The 18,453-nt window shown below is 44.7% G+C and overlaps 1 protein-coding gene across 3 annotated transcripts in view; it reads left to right on the top strand.

The window, feature by feature from the left end:
- Window positions 1–3,769: 3,769 nt before the first annotated feature.
- prdm11 (PR domain containing 11) overlaps window positions 3,770–18,453 on the top strand; it is a 165,041-nt gene continuing 150,357 nt past the window's right edge. For 2 of the 3 annotated variants that reach the window (XM_069895840.1, XM_069895827.1), the window contains exon 1: window positions 3,775–3,834. The gene's annotated coding sequence lies outside the window, so the exon portion shown is untranslated. Of the gene's footprint in view, window positions 3,835–5,929; window positions 5,994–18,453 lie in introns of all 3 variants that reach the window. The other variant, XM_069895833.1, reaches the window with a different exon arrangement.

Below are 18,453 nucleotides of genomic sequence, written 5' to 3'. Positions count from 1 at the left end.
TAAGGTAAACAGAGTCTTAAAGATAGATGTTAACTCCTCCCAAGTATACAGGTTTGGTCCCAAAAATTGGTCTAACTGTTCGGCACATCCCTGGGGGTCTTCTATCAGGGAGGTCAATTCTTTCTTAAAGTTATGCACTTCAGTCACATTTACAAAACCGAGACCCCCTCCCACGGGAACCTCCCGCAGGGGTCTCATCCAGCTAACTTCTAGCTTATTATTTCTGACCCTGCCCTTTCTTCCAGTAGGTTACGCACCTCCGTACTGGTCAAGGGCACATTTACCCTGCCCTTTCTTCCACAAGGTTCTCACTCTGTTCTAAATTACAACGATCTCTCTCTCCTGTCAACGGAGATGGTAATCGAGCGCTTTGTGAGCGAGTTACCATACCACTCCGGTTCTCTTCTTTCTTCTCTAGTGGTGGGGGAGGAGGGGGAGGTGCAGAAGGGTAGGTCATAGGAGGGGAAGGAAAGATAGGAGCCGGCATAGGGGGAACATAAGGTGGAGGGAGGGAATGTAGCACATCCCACCCCTGTGGTTCAGGGACAAAAGGTTCCTCCTCTCTCTTATCCCTGAATTCTTTCTCGTTCAAAACCAGTTGGTCAATCGATCCCTTGAGTCAGCAGGCTGCATATTCCCTGCTCTCAACATTGTCCCTCTGGTTTTTATAGAGCCAGATGTTCAAAGCTTGACACATCCAGTCATCCTTGGATCCGAACTTTGGCCAGTACACGGAGCTCCCTTTAACCGGGCTTTTAACCCATTCAATACAATACCTGACCATTGTCAGTTTGTCTTTCCCACGGGTCCTTCCCGTGCCCCACTCAGATAACATACACCCAAGCGGGCTGTACGTAGCTATCTGGTGTTCACATCCTGAACCAGGACTCTCTTCCTTGCTACTCATAATTCCCATACTGATAGGCAAGTAAAATTCCTCTTACCGGGTTCCAGTAGCAATGTTCTAGCGCGCTTCCTCCCATCGTTTGTTCTCAATGCCTCTTCTCGGATATCACTCGCTTCTTCCACTGACCAGCCACCCGTCGCCCGTGAGTCCAGCTGAATCAGCCGGGGTGCACCTACTCTCGTCGTCGGGGTACTCTGTCAGTGGAGGGAGTGTGATCCCAGACGAGCCTCCATTTGTTAGAAACAGAATTACCTTTAAAGAAATTGCTCGAGACAAAAATTGAGAACAAAGAACATTTATTATAACAACAATGCAAAGTTGGGTGCTTCCCCTTACCCTGGGAATACACACATACACTGGGGCTCACCCAATTTTTATACAGTTGATTTCAGTATAGAAGTACCCTCCCCCTTACATTCTTCTGCCTCCTGGATGAGTTTGGCATTAGGCAATCCTGTCTGCCTACGTACTGTTTCTGTGAACCAGGGGGGTATCCTGTCGGTGTCCCATCATGTCATTGTCCTTATTCACACCTTCCTGACTCTCAGGGCTGACTAACCTCTTACATGCAGAACTTGCTAATTCTGTCTAAGGCTAGAAGACCCTTATCTTATTCAGACTAACTTTACTTCCTACATTCTATTATCTATTCTTATCCTATTCATACTGGCTTCATTCATTACACATATATCTATACTAGTTTCCTCATCTTCATATTTTTATATCAGTTTTACTCATCTCTCACAATCCTCACTTTTAGATCAGTGTTACTCATCTCTCACATCCTTGTCAGGGGAAAGAGTGAACTACCGTGACCATTGTAATGGTCATTTTGATTAACCCATATTGGGGTGAAAGAAGCAGGTGAATTCCTGCATTTGGATCGTGACCATTCTGACGGTCATTTCATTTGACCCATGCCTGGATTTTGGAAACATTGTGGAAGTCGCATGTTTTGTATCCCCTATGCAAGGATGAGGGGAGTTGTGACAACCATTCGTATGAAAGAATATTTCTCAGAAAGCAACTCAACAAGGATCAATGAGTTTTGAGCAGTCTAATCACTCAGTGTCTCACCTCCTTTGTAATTACTTTTGAACATTGGTTTAAAAGTTCTGAGTTTCAACACAGGATTTCTAAGACTGAACTTTGGGAATTGACTTTCCAGAATTGTGCCTGAGCTGTAATGGTTTGGGTATCTCACATGCACATTCACATATATTTGTGCTTAGTTGGGGTTGAGTTTAGATTTAAGTAAGGTCTTATATTATTAGTAATTATTAATAAACATTTTGTTTTAAAAGTAACATTATCTTGGTGAATTTCTATTCCTGCTGGTCTGTGACGTAACACACTATAAATATATTTTAAAGGCTGAAGCTTTTTAATAGATCCTATCACACGCAAGTCTGATGATTCATTTTGAAAGTGTTTGTTGTCAATGAGGCTCATAGATGCCAGTTTTACCTTCCTGCCCTATTGACCTATTTCCTATTTCAAGAAGAGATTGGCTATCTTGTATCTCAATGTGGCAATAAAAGGAAGTCAAAAGGCACAACTCTTCTATCCTGCCACACACATCCTGCACAACAGAAGGTAAACAGTGCAGGATGTGCATGGCAGGATATTCAATTTATGAATTATACTCCGTTAGGCGAAATCCGAAAGCATCTAGACAATAAGTAACTTTAACCAATTCATTACTTCTAGCTGCTCTACAAATCTGCATGCCACCGATAAAAGTTGAAAGGCCACCATTGTCCAAGATTTCCCGACATATTTGGCAGGGTCGATATTACTAGTGTGAGGGGCAGAGCAAGAGCAGATGTTTGGGGGGGGGGGGGGGGGTTGAAGGGTCCTAGTGTCCAAGCACTCTCCCAGGAGACCCTCTCACAAGTAGAGAGGGGGAGGGACTTGGTAGGGGGTCAGAACGTGAGAAGCAAAGGCGTGGAAGAGGGATGAAAGGCGAGAGGTAGAGGATGGGACACGATTAGGTGAGGGTGGGAAATAGCATGTGAAGAACGGGCATTGCAGACCATTGCAACCACAGTGAGTAGCAGATAATTAGAGGCTGGGGGGGGGGGACTTCTTGAACCTCCATTGGGAAACGATGCAAGGCGAAGATGCTCACATGTTAATTTGCGCCTGGTGGAAGAGGGCAAGTTCAGAGCTCGGCAGGCACCGTCGGAGCCGGGGGGTGGGGGGGGGGACAGGGGCGGGGCGCGGGGGCGGACAGGGGCGGGGCGCGGGGGGACAGGGGCGGGGCGCGGGGGGACAGGGGCGGGGCGCGGGGGGACAGGGGCGGGGCGCGGGGGGACAGGGGCGGGGCGCGGGGGGACAGGGGCGGGGCGACGTATTTACCGGCTTCCCATGGCGGATGCTGAAACTGTCCCAGGAGTTACTGGGCAACCACCTCCTCCTCTCCTGATCACCCCAGCCCAGTTCCAAAAGTACCCTTAAAGATGGATTCTTTAAAACTTTTCTCTTTAGTAAATAAGTCCCCCCCCCACACCCCCACCCCCTGAGGTGGGGACGAGCCGCACGTCCTCGCAGCCTGTAGGCAGGTGGCCCTGGCCGCCCTCAGAGGTTGTCCGGGGGTCTCGGCTCCCTTCTTCCGCTTCGACTTCCCCATGTCATTTCCTGCAACATGGTGGTCAAGGCGAAGGGACGTGCGAGCCTCCCGAAAATAGATGAGCCCCACGCCCAGAGCCCACTGCACCCTCGCCTCTGACGGGCGAACGCCGCAGCACCGTCGGCAACTGGAGTCAGCGACCTGCAGGCCGGGTGGGCAGGAGGAAGGAGGAAACAAAAGCAGCCAGGCGGGGTTGGAGGAGGAGGAGGAGGAGGAGGAGGGGGGGGGGGGGGGGGGCAAAGGAAGAGTGCAGTGGATTCCACTCCTGACCCTCAGCGCTTGGTTCTTCTCAGAGGTAAGCGAGCTCCACTGGCCCATATACATATATAATGAGGCGGCCTGGTCCGCAGGACAAGCGCCTACCAAGGAGCAAGTGCCATTTAATGGGACGCCTCTCCGGGACGGAGCTGGCGGGAGGATTAAAATGCCATCTGGCCTCTCTTTATTTCTTGGATGGGGTGGATGATTTTGCTTTAGGCACCGGCCCACTTTGCGAGGGGGCGGGGGGAGGGGGGCGAGGGGCGGGGGGGAGACACACAGACAGGGCAGGTAGACTTGTGGTCAACCGTACTTGGAAGAGAGGACAAGGGGGAGGAGGCCAATGGAAGGAAAAAGACTCACCCGCCGCCGCCGTGATGGCCAACCGCGCCGGCCAATCGCGGCGTTCCGAAGTGGGGTGGGTGGGGGGACACTGGCGACGTCATGCTGGCGGCGGGCGGGTGCTCCATCAGGTTTGGTGGTGCCGATGACCTCATCAGTGTGGATTTCATGCAGCTTTTTAAATTCTGGCTGTGCAGAGTGGGCAGATTCTCGCTCGCACTTCTGTGCCTTTACGATCTTTCGGTGATGGCCGAGGTTGCTATTAATAGCATTGGAGTTGGGCTGCTAGCGCTTCGTGAAGCTCGGTGACCTCCGTGCGTTGAACGAGCCTTGCATTTGTATGGTTTAACTCAAAGTCTTTTCCGGAGTTGCAGACGGTGAAGCGTAATGAGAGTCACTGTTGTAAAATAGAAACGAGTACCCCTTTTACACAGAGGATTCTGTGTAAAGCTTCGCCTACCTCTGTGAACGAGTTGATATTGGGGTGGTCTGAATTTACCTGCCAAGGTAATTTACCTGCCAAAGTGGGGCTGTACTATGTGTCCCACTTTTTTTGGGGGGGGATGGGGGGTGCTCTGAATTTACCTGGTTTTTACCTACCAAGGTAGGTAGTGTCAGAGGTGAAGCAGGGCTGTACTATGTGTCCCACTTTTTTTTTGGGGGGGGTTGTCAGAAATAAAACTTCTCACACATGAGTCTCTTTAAAACTGATGACACGACAAGCTTTATTTACAAGTCTGCAGAGTTGGACTCAACTGGTTTCTCACCAGTTAAGCCCCGATACATACAGTGCATTGATTTTTATACCTTTATTATTTGCCCTTCCCCTTCTTATTAATACTGTTTTAATTGGTTAGTATTACAAAAACATTCTAAGTATAACTGCATTATTAATTATCACGTTCGTTACGTACGCTGTGAACTCTACATTCACTGAATTCTGTTTCTCACACTTCTTATCAATCCTTTGTCTCCTGCATGTCTCTCACTATGACCATGAAAAGATAGGTTTAAAAAAACATATTCAGCAGCTCCTTCTGTCCTTGACTGCTAGTAAACTCTCTGTCCATTCTGGCTTCCCTGTTTATGATTAATCATCACATTTTAACTTAAGTCTTTTTAACCTAAATTCTCTATATCACAGGGGTGGTCTGAATTTACCTAGTTTTTACCTGCCAAGATAGGTAGTGTCAGAGGTGAAGCAGGGCTGTACTATGTGTCCCACTTTTTTTTGGGGGGGGGGGTGGTCTGAATTTACCTGGTTTTTAACCTGCCAAGGTAGGTAGTGTCAGAGGTGAAGCAGGGCTGTACTATGTGTCCCACTTTTTTTTGCTTTGGGAAGCCGGCTTGTTGTGTATAAGGTCTCACCGACTGGCTTTTTTCTGTGTGAACAAACAAGCTGGCTTCCAGAGACAGGCTTGTGCGTATGGGATTAAGATGGCTTTTCAGTGTGTACGCTCCAAACTTCCATAAACACCCTTGATATTAACCAGATTAATATTTTTCACATCACTCTGAAAAGCTGGGTCAGTTCAGACCCCCCCTCCCCATTCTGTCTTCGACATGCTCACAAAGATAGGTGAAGCGTTCAAAAGGAGGGTAAAACCCAGCTTGAACCCTCTGTGTAAAAGAGGTATAGGTTTGCACAGGGCACGGGGGATCAAATTTTCTTTTGTAGTTTTGAGTATTAAGCAAAATTGGGTGGAGTTAAATGTTTAACTATTGCACATCAAAACCAACAAATCGTGTCATTCTGCTATTAAAATAACTTTAGTTCTTTCCTTCAAAAGGAATTGGAAAGTCATCAACTAGATTTGTTACCATGCACTTTCTCACCACTATAGATCTGGCATAGTGAGTATTTTGACCATTTTCTTTGTTTTTAAAAAAAAAAGTGTGTTCTGGAACACTTGTCAGTGGGAAGAACACTATGAAATTGTTAAACTGGAAGGACTTGAGAAAGTGTTTTTGTATTTGTTTTTTTTGGCACAATGTAGGAAGCTTTGGAAATGGAAAGCTTGAACTAGGACAGACTTAAATCAATGCTTAAAATGTGTTTGGTCTTCTCAGGCATATCTGAAATTGCATTGAAATGTGAATAGAGTTAAAGTATGTTAAATTGAAAGAAGTTCAAATGGATCTCTGCTTTACATGGAAGATCGAGCCCCAGGTGGTGGACAGAGGGATGATAACATGACTTTTGCTCGATCTCCTTTATTTGCATGGAAGGTTTCCAATTAAATAGAGGTTTTGGTGTTTGAAATACTTCAGATTGCTTTACAGGAAGAGAAAGGAGTATTTTATGGTGACAGCATGCTAGTGATTCTGGAAATGGCAGAGATCATCCTTTGGAGTAGCTGGAAGAAAAACTGATTGTGTTTCTTAGGAGGAAAGAGAAAAGTGAGCATGTGGGAAATGGAGACATTGATAGTCCTTGCCTGCGATGATCGATTGGATCCTCTGATGCTACAGAAGGTGGAATTGTCAGAACAATGTGACAGATGGGAAAAATTGCAAAAATAGAATATATTGCTTTATAGAAAACAATGTTAAGGTAGCTATACAGGCCACTGAGGTTGTAGTGAATATCAGTTGCTAGACTTGCCTGAACAAAGCTTGATTGACATCCTTTTGACCATTTGAAACATTTATTATAGCATATTCATAGCCTGCTCTGACATTGTCCAAACCTGCAATGCCTATTATCAAGGACAAGACCAGCAATTATGTTGGAATAGAATTACCTGTGGGTGTCTTTGCCAGAAATATTTTCCATTGACTTGATATGAATGTTCTTAATTGTTGTTTATCTAAATCTTGGAGTTCCTGATCCAACACTGGGATTACCTCTACCAGGAGAATTGTTGTCATTCACCAATGACCTCTTACCTGTGTTATATGAGCCCCAAGGATATTTCTACTTCTGTCTCTGTTTTTGAAATGTGATGTTTGCTTGTGAAAAGTGACCTAAAACTACCTAATCTTCTTCCCCCTTTCAAAACCTATTTTATTAACTTATCCTGTTACACCTGTCAGCTTGCACTGTTTTCTCTGCCTCTCCTCTCCCACATTTTTATTCAGGCGCCTTCCTGTATTTTGATCCCACCTTGTTAAGGGGCTTAGGCCTGAAACATGGGTCACCCTTGACTTCCTGTAGATGCTGCGTGACCTGCTACGTTTCTCCAGCACTTTTGTGAACAAGGCTAAACATTTTTATTAGAGGGATGAGCAGGAAGTGATGCTGATCCGGTCATCAACGGACCAGGAAAAGAGGGAGGACAAGGTAAAAATGAATGTTCCACATAACTGTGCTGAGTCTTCAAGCTTGGAGGGTAAGGAGCTCGTGGACCTCTTTATCTTCCCAATTTGTAGGTTTTGCAAACGAGACTCTTGGAGTTTGCCAAGGTGAAATAACGGAAGAATTCAGCCACTGAAGTTGGAATTCGAGGGCCAAACCCATCGGGACCATTGCCTGAAGAGGGCGCAAAAATCAGTGAACCGGTGCGGACTCGAAAGGCCAATATGGCCTGTTTCCGCTCCGTAAATGGTTATATGTCAAAAAGCATTGCCAGGGCCTGCAGTGGTTTTCATTGCAACATGTTATTGAAGGAAGTGAGTGGAGTCGAAGGAAAGTTGTTAGTTGGGAGGGCAACTTCAGCGAGCCATAGAAATTTCATACTGTACTGATGCATGAGAGCTGGTTTGATCTCGATTGCTGCACCACAGCAGATTTCATACAAAAAAGTTTGGATCTCTGATGACAGCATTGTTCAGTTTTAGAGGAAACTGGACTAGAATGAGTTAGTTGAGAAGAACTGAGGCAATTTGTGCCTTGCCTGTCAGAAGTATAAATTCTCACACATGAGTCTCTTTAAAATTGATGACACGACAAGCTTTATTTACAAGTCTGCAGAGTTGGACTCAACTGGCTTCTCACCAAGTCAAGCCCCGATACATACAGTGCATTGATTTTTATACCTTTTTTGTTTGTCCTTCCCCTTCTTTTTAACACTGTTTTAATTGGTTAGTTTTTGCAAAATCATCCTAAGTACACTTGCATTTGTAATTATCATGTTTGTTACGTACACTACGAACTCTACACACACTAAATTCTGTTTCTCACTCTTTTTATCAATCTTTGGCTCCTACATGTCTCTCTGTGACCATGAAAATCTCTGTTTGTTATAACATTGTCTAGCTGAACTTTTATGGTAAGCTCCCTGTCTATTCTGGCTTCCCCTTTTATGATTAATCATCACATTTTAACTTAAGCCCTTTTTAACCTAAATTCTCTATCTATAACAATCCACCCCTTTCTTTCTTTAAAATGTGTGTATTATTTCTGAATGGGGACCTTAACCCAGGGAAGAGAACCATCTTCTGATAAATCAATTTCGTGCTGAAGTAAAATTCTAACTGGGTCTCCCAGGCCCCCTGGTTGCATGGTCTGCTGGACCATCGAAATCACTAGGCTGCGCAGACAGGGAATAAGACAGGGCAAAACAAGCAGGAGGAACAAAACACCCCCGATGACCCACATTACTTCCCTCTTTCTCCATACAAGGGGTATATGGATGTTGGGTGGTATTTTCTGCCCAGCATTTCTTAGGAACTGAGGTATGGGAAATGAAATTACCCTCCTTTCTTTCCCAAGTGCGGTCCTGAAAAAGGACTACTGTGTCTCTGCACTTCTTACACTTCAGACCTGACAAAGACATAGGCAAACCAAGAAAAATCAAAGCATATAACAATAACATTGTCAATCAAGTCTTTCTGCGAAATCGCAAAGTAAGAGGTTTGTCTCCAGGAACACAAGTCCAATCTGAGTCCGTATCAGGGTCCTGAGGCGCCTCTACAGGTCCCTTAAATCTGGATGCGTGCGTCCACCCCTTCTCTCTTGTCCGTACTGCAGCCTCTGTAGTCAAGAGAACTTGGAATGGACCTTCCCACTGTGGCTGGAGTTTTTCAGTTTTCCAGGTCTTGATGAGAATCCAGTCTCCCGGTTCCACCTTGTGTAAAGAAAAGTCTAGAGGCGGTGTTTGTGCCAATAGTCCCCTTTTTCGTAAATCTGTAAGAGAGCGTGACAGTGCCTGTAAATAGTTCCTAACAAAAATATCCCCTTCCACCAAGGTGGGACACCCCTCAACTGTACTCCAGAAGGGAAGCCCAAACATCATCTCATAAGGGGACAACCCCACATCCCTGCGTGGGGCAGTACGAATTCTCAATAAGGCCAGGGGCAGACACTTTATCCAAGGCATTTTAGTCTCCACCATTAATTTTGTCAATTGCGTCTTTAGGGTTCCATTCATACGTTCAACCCTCCCTGAGCTTTGTGGATGCCAAGGGGTATGCAATTTCCAAGAGACCTGCAATGCATCACAAATCAATTGCTGGACTTTGGAGCAAAAATGTAGACCCCTGTCTGAGTCTATAGAATCCATTATACCATATCTGGGGATCACCTGCTCTAGGAGGAGGCGAGCTACTGTAGAGGCTGTAGCATTTACTGTTGGGAAGGCTTCCACCCATCGGGTAAAGTGATCTATCACCACCAACAGATACTTCCATCTTTGGACTTGAGGTAACTCTGTGAAGTCAATCTGGATTCATTGGAAGGGGCGTATGGCCAACAGTTGACCTCCCATGGTACTCGTCCTCATTACCTTCTTATTAATTCTTGTGCAGATGTGGCAGTTCTGCACCTCCTGTTGGGCCAAGGTGTAGATCCCCCTTACACACATATTCTCGAAGCACTGTGTCGCACAAGGCCTGGGTGCCCCAGTGGCTCTGATGATGCAGGTGTTTTAAAATATTGCGAGTTATTTCCTTATTTAGAACCATTCTTCCATCCGGTGTCTTCCATGTTCCATCAGGCAGCTGGCTTGTGCCCAGCTGAGCCATGTCCTTTTCTTCCTTAGCAGTGAAAATGGGAGCCTTTTTTATACCTTGTCTTATTGGGATTAAGGTCAGCAAACGGACTTCTTGTTGCATGGCTGCCCTTTTGGCCTCTTCATCAGCCAGTCTGTTCCCAATTGCGGTCGGGGTATCTCCTCTCTGATGGCCTGCTATGTAGACCACTGCTATTTCCCGGGGTAATGTCAGGGCTTCCAAAGTCAGAGTAATCATCTGTTCGTGTGCCAATTCCTTTCCTCTTGATGTAATCAGACCGCGGTCCTTCCAGATCTTACCAAAGGTATGCACTACCCCGTATGCGTATTTGGAGTCAGTGTAAATTGTTCCAGTTTTCTCTGCCAGTACTCTGAGGGCTCTCTGCAAGGCATATAGTTCACAGGACTGTGCCGACCAGCTTCCGGGTAGCCTCGCGGATTCTACCACTTTCCAAGCATTTCCTTCTATTATGGCATACCCGCTTCTCCTCATTCCGTCAACACATCTGGCGGAGCCGTCAATGTAGAATTCATATCCCTCTCCCAGAGGAGTATCGCAAAGGTCCTCTCGGGTCTTGGTCTGAAGATCCGTCAACTCGACACAGTCGTGCTCCACTTCTTCCCCTGTTTCACTGCCGTATAAAAACTGAGCTGGGTTGCAACTATTATTCTTAGCAAACTGTAGATCTTCTCTGACCATTAAAATGGTCTCGTACTTTAATATGCGGGAATCAGTCAGCCATCGATGGGCGGTTTGTGTTAATAGAACACTCACAGAATGGGAGGTGTACACAGTCATCCTTCCTCCAAAAGTAAGTTTACGTGCCTTCTCCACCAACACAGCAGCAGCCGCTACTCCCTGGATACACGTCAGCCATCCGCGAGACACTGGGTCCATCATTTTGGATAGGAAAGCCACTGGGTGTCGCTGACCGCCTTTTTCCTGCGTTAAAACTCCCACAGCTGTTCCTTGGTTATGAGTGACAAATAGCTGGAAGGGTTGTTTTAAAGAGGGCAGAGTGAGTACCGGGGCTCGCGTCAGGCGATGCTTCAAGTCCTCAAACCATCCCTTCTCCTCCTGGGTCCATTTCAATGGATATTCATCTTCATTTGTCAGCTTTTCATACATAAACTTCACCAACGCTGAGTAGTCCTCTATCCATAACCTACAGTAACTTAAGAGTCCCAGGAATTGTCTTATTTCCTTCTTATTACGGGGTAACGGCATTCTAGTGATTCCCGCAATCCGTTCAGGGGTAATCCGTCTCTGTCCTTTACTTATCTGGTGTCCCAGATATACCACAGTCCTCTCAACGAACTGTAACTTGTTCCTGGACACTCGCAGACCCTTTTTCCCCAGATAATTCAAGAGTCTAATTGTATCTCCCCTCATTTCCTGTTCCTTGGGTCCTGATGACAGTAAATCGTCCACATACTGCATCAGTTGGGAATCATCGGATCGTGGATAGTCCGCCAGGATTTGTTCTAGCATTTGTCCAAACAGGTTCGGAGATTCAGTGAACCCTTGGGGCAATACAGTCCACCGAAGCTGCCTCCGTCTACCTGTCCATGGATTCTCCCATTCAAACGCGAACATATCTCTACTTCCCTCTTCTAGTGGTCACGTCCAGAAGGCGTCCTTCAGGTCGATAACACTAAACCACTCATGGTCTGGGGGAATCCGACTCATAATAGTATAGGGATTAGGCACCACTGGGTGGCGGGTCTGAACAATAGCATTCAAACTTCTTAGATCCTGAACTAGACAATAGGATCCATCTGACTTTTTCACTGGGAGTATAGGGGTGTTATAGGGTGACATGCATTCCTCCAATAGTCTGTCTCGTATTAGGGTCTCAATTACCGGCTGTAGCCCCTTCCTCCCTTCCAAAGAAATAGGATACTGACGTTTCCTTACCGGCTGATGACCTGGTATTAATGTGACATGTAAAGGTGGGATGTCCAGACCTCCTCGATTTCCCTTCTTATACCAGACTCTCTCGTCAATCTGCCGTTCATCCTCCTCCTTCAGAGCACAGAGGTGGACTCGCACTTCTCCGTCCACGGGGAGAGCACCCAAACCTAGGAGAGCCTGTAAATCTCTTCCTAGGAGGTTAAATCCGGCCGACGGTAACAACAAGAGGTCCTGTACCCCTTCTCTCCCTTCCAGCTTCACTGTCACTTGGGGAATTATCGATACCATTCTGGGAGCCCCTTCTATCCCAGAAATTTTCAAATTGCTTTTTACAGGCTCGGTCCCGATCGGCACAGTTATTACACTACTTCGTTCCGCTCCCGTGTCCACCATAAACACCACCTCTTCTCCCTGGGGACCAATTTTTAGTTTTACCAAGGGTTCCCTCTTATACCTGGTCCCCAACATTCGGAACCCCTGACCCCCCTAATCTTCTTCCATGAGTTCGAGGGTCCGCACTTCCCTCTTATATTGGGGGCATTCCCTCTTGAAGTGTCCTTCCTCGTTGCAGTAATAGCACTTAATGGGTCTCCGGGGTCTCCCCTCTCTTGGATATCTTGGGTTGCTTAGAGGAAGGTTTTGTTTCCTTTCCCCTCTGGACTCGGCATTTATCTGTCGGATAGTCTGTACCATAATCTTCGCTGCCCTCTTTTGACCTTCCTCTTCCCTCTGCACATATACTCTTTGCGCCTTTTTCAACAGGTCGCTCAGGGGTTTTTCATTCCAGCCCTCCTCCTTTTCTAGTTTCTTTCTAATGTCCTGCCACGATTTGAAAACAAATTCAATTCGAATAAGCTGTTCGCCCATTGGTGTACTAGGGTCCACACCCGCATACTGTTGGACATTCTTTCTCACCCTCTCCAAGAAATCAGTAGGGGACTCATCTTTCCCCTGGTGGTTCCCAAATGCCTTGGTGAAATTGTGACCCTTTGGCACAGCCTCCCGTATCCCTTTAATCATCCACTCTCTATATTGTCTCATACTTGCCAATCCCTCGGGTGTTCGTTTGTCCCACCTGGGTTCATTCAAGGGATATTTTTGTTCATGGGGTCTGGGGTCCCCAGGTTGTTCACGTTCCCACATGAGGAGGGCAGCCTGTCGAATCATCTGCCTCTCCTGGGGTGAGAATAATGTTCCCATTATTGCGTGCATCTCTTCCCAGGTATACGTGTTTGGTCCCAGGAACTGGTCGAACTGTTCGGCCAGTCCCATGGGATCTTCCAATAGATTTTTCATTTCCTTCTTAAATCCCCGCACCTCCGTACTAGTTAGGGGAACGTTTACATATCCCGTTCCCCCTCCCGGTCCTCCCATAGGAACTTCCCTCAGGGGATTTAGGCTTACTGAAGACTTCGATGGTCCTGGACCAGTCTGGGATCTGGTCCAGGGTCTGTTTACCGGTGGAAGTTTAGGGTCCGACTCCCTTAATTCATCCCTTTGTTCCCGGCCCCTTCCGGGGCAATCAGATTCATCACCTTTCCCCTCCAGCAGCGAGCTTCCCTCGGGCGCAGTGGGCACCGGGGGAACATAAGGAGGGGGGAGGTTGTCCAGAGGTTCCCACTTCTTTTCTCCCGCTACCCTCAATTTAAAACATTTTGTTAAGGATCCTGGCCAGGGAACCCAACAAAATGCATATGCTGACTCTTCTTGATTCACCTTTTGTCTCGAATTTACATATATGTTTAATGCTTGTCTAACCCAATCCTCATCAGATCCAAATTTCGGCCACCAGACCGAGGAACCTTTGATAGGCTGTTTCGACCAAAGAAGATAATATTGAACCATCTTTTTCTTGTTTTTGTCTCGATATCGTTTACTATCCCAATTTTCAAACATTCTCCCCAAAGGGCTGTCAAGGGGAACTCCCGGGAAATGTTCTGATCTTTCAGACGAGTCCTTAGATTTTGATCCTCCCATTTTTCCCACCTAGATCCGTTTATCGTTGCTGAGGACCCTCCCGTTCGGGACCCTACTCCCTTTCTTCTCGGACGCCTCGTCGGAGGTACTATCCCTCCGCCGGTTCCTGCCGAGGTTTCCCTGGGGTCTATCCTAGGTTCCCACGACAGGGTCCTCACGCCACGACAAAGGCTCTACACCTGATTTATCGTTTTATAGTTTTTTTTATCCCGTCATGACTGTTACCTGGGTGGTCTCATCCGTCAATCCCCACACCACAATCGTAAGTCGTCACTTACCGGTGTCTTCCTGGGGATTGAACCGTCACCCCTCTCCTTTTCGTCTTGTCGTGTCACCTTGTCCGGATACCACTCGCTCAAGCCGCCCGAGGCGACGAGCAAGGGACTAGGAGCCGCTGAACTCAGCGGGGTGCACCACCTCCGATGTCCCTCTTTCTCGCCTCCCCCCACGGCTGGAGTGTAGATCCCGGACGAGTCCCCAATTGTCAGAAGTACAAATTCTCACACATGAGTCTCTTTAAAATTGATGACACGACAAGCTTTATTTACAAGTCTGCAGAGTTGGACTCAACTGGCTTCTCGCCAAGTCAAGCCCCGATACATACAGTGCATTGATTTTTATACCTTTTTTGTTTGTCCTTCCCCTTCTTTTTAACACTGTTTTAATTGGTTAGTTTTTACAAAATCATCCTAAGTACACTTGCATTTGTAATTCTGTTTCTCACTCTTTTTATCAATCTTTGGCTCCTACATGTCTCTCTGTGACCATGAAAATCTCTGTTTGTTATAACATTGTCTAGCTGAACTTTTATGGTAAGCTCCCTGTCTATTCTGGCTTCCCCTTTTATGATTAATCATCACATTTTAACTTAAGCCCTTTTTAACCTAAATTCTCTATCTATAACATTGCCCACAATTTACAATAGCATTTATAGAGCAGAATTAAGTCTGTGGATGGTATATTTTGATGGAGCAAAAAAATCCCCATGCAGTTTGACTAATGACAAAAAAACTGAGCATAAAGGTGATGGAGGAAGACTTCAACATGTTGAGTTTGAAGTTCTTTGCAGTTTACTATAAAAGGAGGGTACATCCTGAATAGATAGTAGCAGAGAGATTGAAGAGTAATGGTGGGGGGGGGGGGGGGGGGTGGGGGGTGGGTACAGAAGAAAGTGAAGGCGAAGAAAATGAGTTTGGTAATATCAGAATTATTGATGCCTACAATCTTTGACATGTGAAAGAATGGAAAAATATTTTTTTCAAGTAAAAGGACAGATATAGTTGTAGCAAGTGGGAACATTGCTAAAATCCAGTAAGCTTTCATTTCCAAGCTGAGAGTTGCACCTGATGACGTGATTTAACAATCTCTGGCCCAAAACGTAGGTTACTCTTTGTATTGCGAGGGAATACTTTAATTGCATTTCCACTTGCTGTCATTGAAAATAGTTTATTATCAATTTGCTTTATATTATTTTTCTGTCTTCTAATGAGTCTGCTGCTTTTTGGAAAAACTTTGCACCTCTTTATGGCATTTCAAACATAAACTGTGAGATGCAGCAAATTAGTTCTGTGACTTCTTACTGTGCTGTTTCTCTGCTTTTGCATTATCTCCAAAATTCCCTTTTACACAGCATATCCGTCATCAGCCTTCCCCATGTCTTCAGCTGCTGGATTCCAACCTTAGAATTCCCCCTCTGAAAACTCTCCACCTCTCTTATTTTTCTTTACTTTTTTTTACAATTTGCAGTTATCAATTAGTTCACAGCAGACTGTGTGTGACATGATTTGTAGCTGAATGAAAAGGCAATAGGGCACTGGATAGTGGAAAGAATGGTTTAAAAGGTGATAGTAAAATTGCTAAAATGAAACAAGCAGTGTCTGTACTCTTAAACTACATTTAAAATTGGATATTTACATCAATGAGACATTTTAATTTTTGAGAGAGCAAGGTAGAAGGTGCCAAAAACCAAATAAATAATTAAAAAAAAACTTTTGTGAAGATAGTGTTGAGAATGTAAAACACAATACCGGGGAAAGTGTTGAGCAAAATTGATGCATCCTAGTAAACACTTAAGGGGAATGTGCATAAAGTGTTTTTAATGAATAATTTTTCTTTTTTTTAATATAAGTATATTCATACAATCTTTAAACTTTTATACATTTCATATATAAATTTCCCCCATTTTCCCCACCCCCACCACACTGATAGACATAGACATGGACCTGACAAGTGTTATACTAATTACAGGGCTTTTATTAACAGACTCTCAGCCACCACTATACTGGCCAATGGGAAAGCATCTCCATCTGTTATACCAGTAGGGTGGAGCATCTCTACAGCCATACCCAATAGCAAGCAACTCCATACATGAGAAGCAGTCAATATAATACACCCCCATTACATCATCACATTAACCCCCACAAAAATCGACCAATCTTAATAAAATATTATACTGACCAAAGCAAAAGCTGGAAAAACAAGTAGGTGAAAAATTTCAGAGGTAAAGGGTCACAACAGGACAATACAAAACCAGAATTAATTTTGAACAGAAAACAGACAACAGAGATAACAGTAAGTATCCTTGGTAATTACGTCTACGATTAGAAATGGTCATCACACAGTTTCTGGGGAGGTTTAGAAATACGAGCAGATCTGCGCAAAGGCACTGGTGGGAGCGGAGCTTTATCTCCTAACGAAGGGCTTTTAACATCAGCTGTGGAAGGGAATGGAGAGCAAGAAGCAGCATTCTCATGTGGAGTGTATTGTTCCTTGGACAATATATCAAGTAACTGGTTTTTTCATGGTGGGGAGGGCAATGATGGTGTCAGAATAGTGGAAGGGCTAGCAGACCACAGACCAGGTGAAGCCAAGTCTCTAGGGGCAACTGTGTCCTCTCTCCCATCAGGGAAAAGCAACATGAGCCTACTGCAGAGCATAAAGCAGTTGAACATGAGCATAAAGCAGTTGAACACGTTCTACAAGTGGGTCAGAGTTGCTGAGTCTAAGATGTTTTCTTAATAAGACTTCTCCGGGCTCAGATAGTGAAGTCAGCAAGGTCAATCCAATCTTCGAATTTTCTAGGGAAAGTAAAAGCACATTGGTGAGGCCTTTCATTGGTAGCTGTACAAAGCAGTGTACTGTTACAAGTCCAGAGGACCCATAAACCCAACAGCAATAGATATTCACCAAATGGTGACTTAAACAAAAGTTGCTTTTAATTATCTTTAAACATGAAAATAGAATCAAACTTTAACTTATCACTATTGACTTACTTAACCCCCTTCTAATTCTAAGCACACTTGTTTGTAATGTATGTGTAAGTTCAGAAAAGTTCTTTGGTTCACAGTCCAATCTCACTTCTTATTCCTCCAAGTTCACTGGTTGCAGGCAATTACCAAAAACATATCTATATATGTGTCACACGTTCCCCCTTTAAAGGAATTTTCACTCTTGAGTGAAAATTCAGTTATAACTAAATTGTCTTTAAAATCACTAGATAACGATGCACAATATATAACGTTATAATGAATTAACTCAATGCTGAGAGTATTTCTATACATGATCAATTTTAACAACTTGATGAACAATCTGCTATCACATTATTTGTATCTCTGATATGATTAATTTGCAGATTATATTCTTGTCATATAAAACTCCAGTTTAACAATCTTCTGTTTTTATTCTTCATTTTATTCAAAAACACCAGAGGATTGTGGTCAGTAAATATCACAATTGGTTCATGAGAGATACTGAGATATACATCAAAATTCTGTGGAGCAAATATTATAGAGAACAGTTCTTTCTCAATAGTGTAATAGTTCCTTTGATGAACATTGAATATTTTGAAATGTAGACAACTGGATGGTCAATTTCATTATCTTTTTGCAATAAAACTGCACCTGCTGCTCCCTCACTGGCATCCACTGCTAAAGAAAATGGTTTCCCAAAATCAGGAGATTTTAACGCAGGGCAATGGCATAGCATCTCCTTTAAATTTTCTAAAGTTGTCTGACAACCTTTAGTCCACACAGATTTATCCCCTCTCTTCAAAAGGTTTGTTAAAGGAAGAGCAACCTCAGCAAAATTTCCTATAATATCCTGCCATTCCTAAAAACCTTCCCACTGCTTTCTTGGCATTGGGAATAGGAAACTCAGAAATTGCATTCACCTTAGCTTGAATAGGTGTAACTTTGCCATGGCCAACTACATGACCCAAGTATGTTTCAGTGGCATTTGTAAATTGACTCTTTGCTAAATTAACAGTTAAGTTTGCAACAGTTAAGATAATCTTGCAAGCAATTTGTCCAATTCCCTTAGATGTTCTTCCCATGTGTCACTTTTTGTGACCATGTCATCAATAGAGTGTAAAGCCCTTGGCAGCATGTCTTGCCAGTGGCTGGTGGGGAAACCTTTAGATTTTAGCTTTCCAGATTGTACCATTATCCCGCAGGTTATAGCTTGTAGTACGACTAGTAGTGATTTCTCTATCAAGAAGGTATTGTCTAAGTTCTGTACTCATGAAACATGACCC

Source organism: Narcine bancroftii, chromosome 1, assembly GCF_036971445.1.
Source record: "Narcine bancroftii isolate sNarBan1 chromosome 1, sNarBan1.hap1, whole genome shotgun sequence".
Lineage (NCBI taxonomy): Eukaryota > Metazoa > Chordata > Chondrichthyes > Torpediniformes > Narcinidae > Narcine > Narcine bancroftii.
The sequence above is the reverse complement of the archived record's forward strand: the minus strand, read 5'-3'. Positions and strand labels throughout refer to the sequence as shown.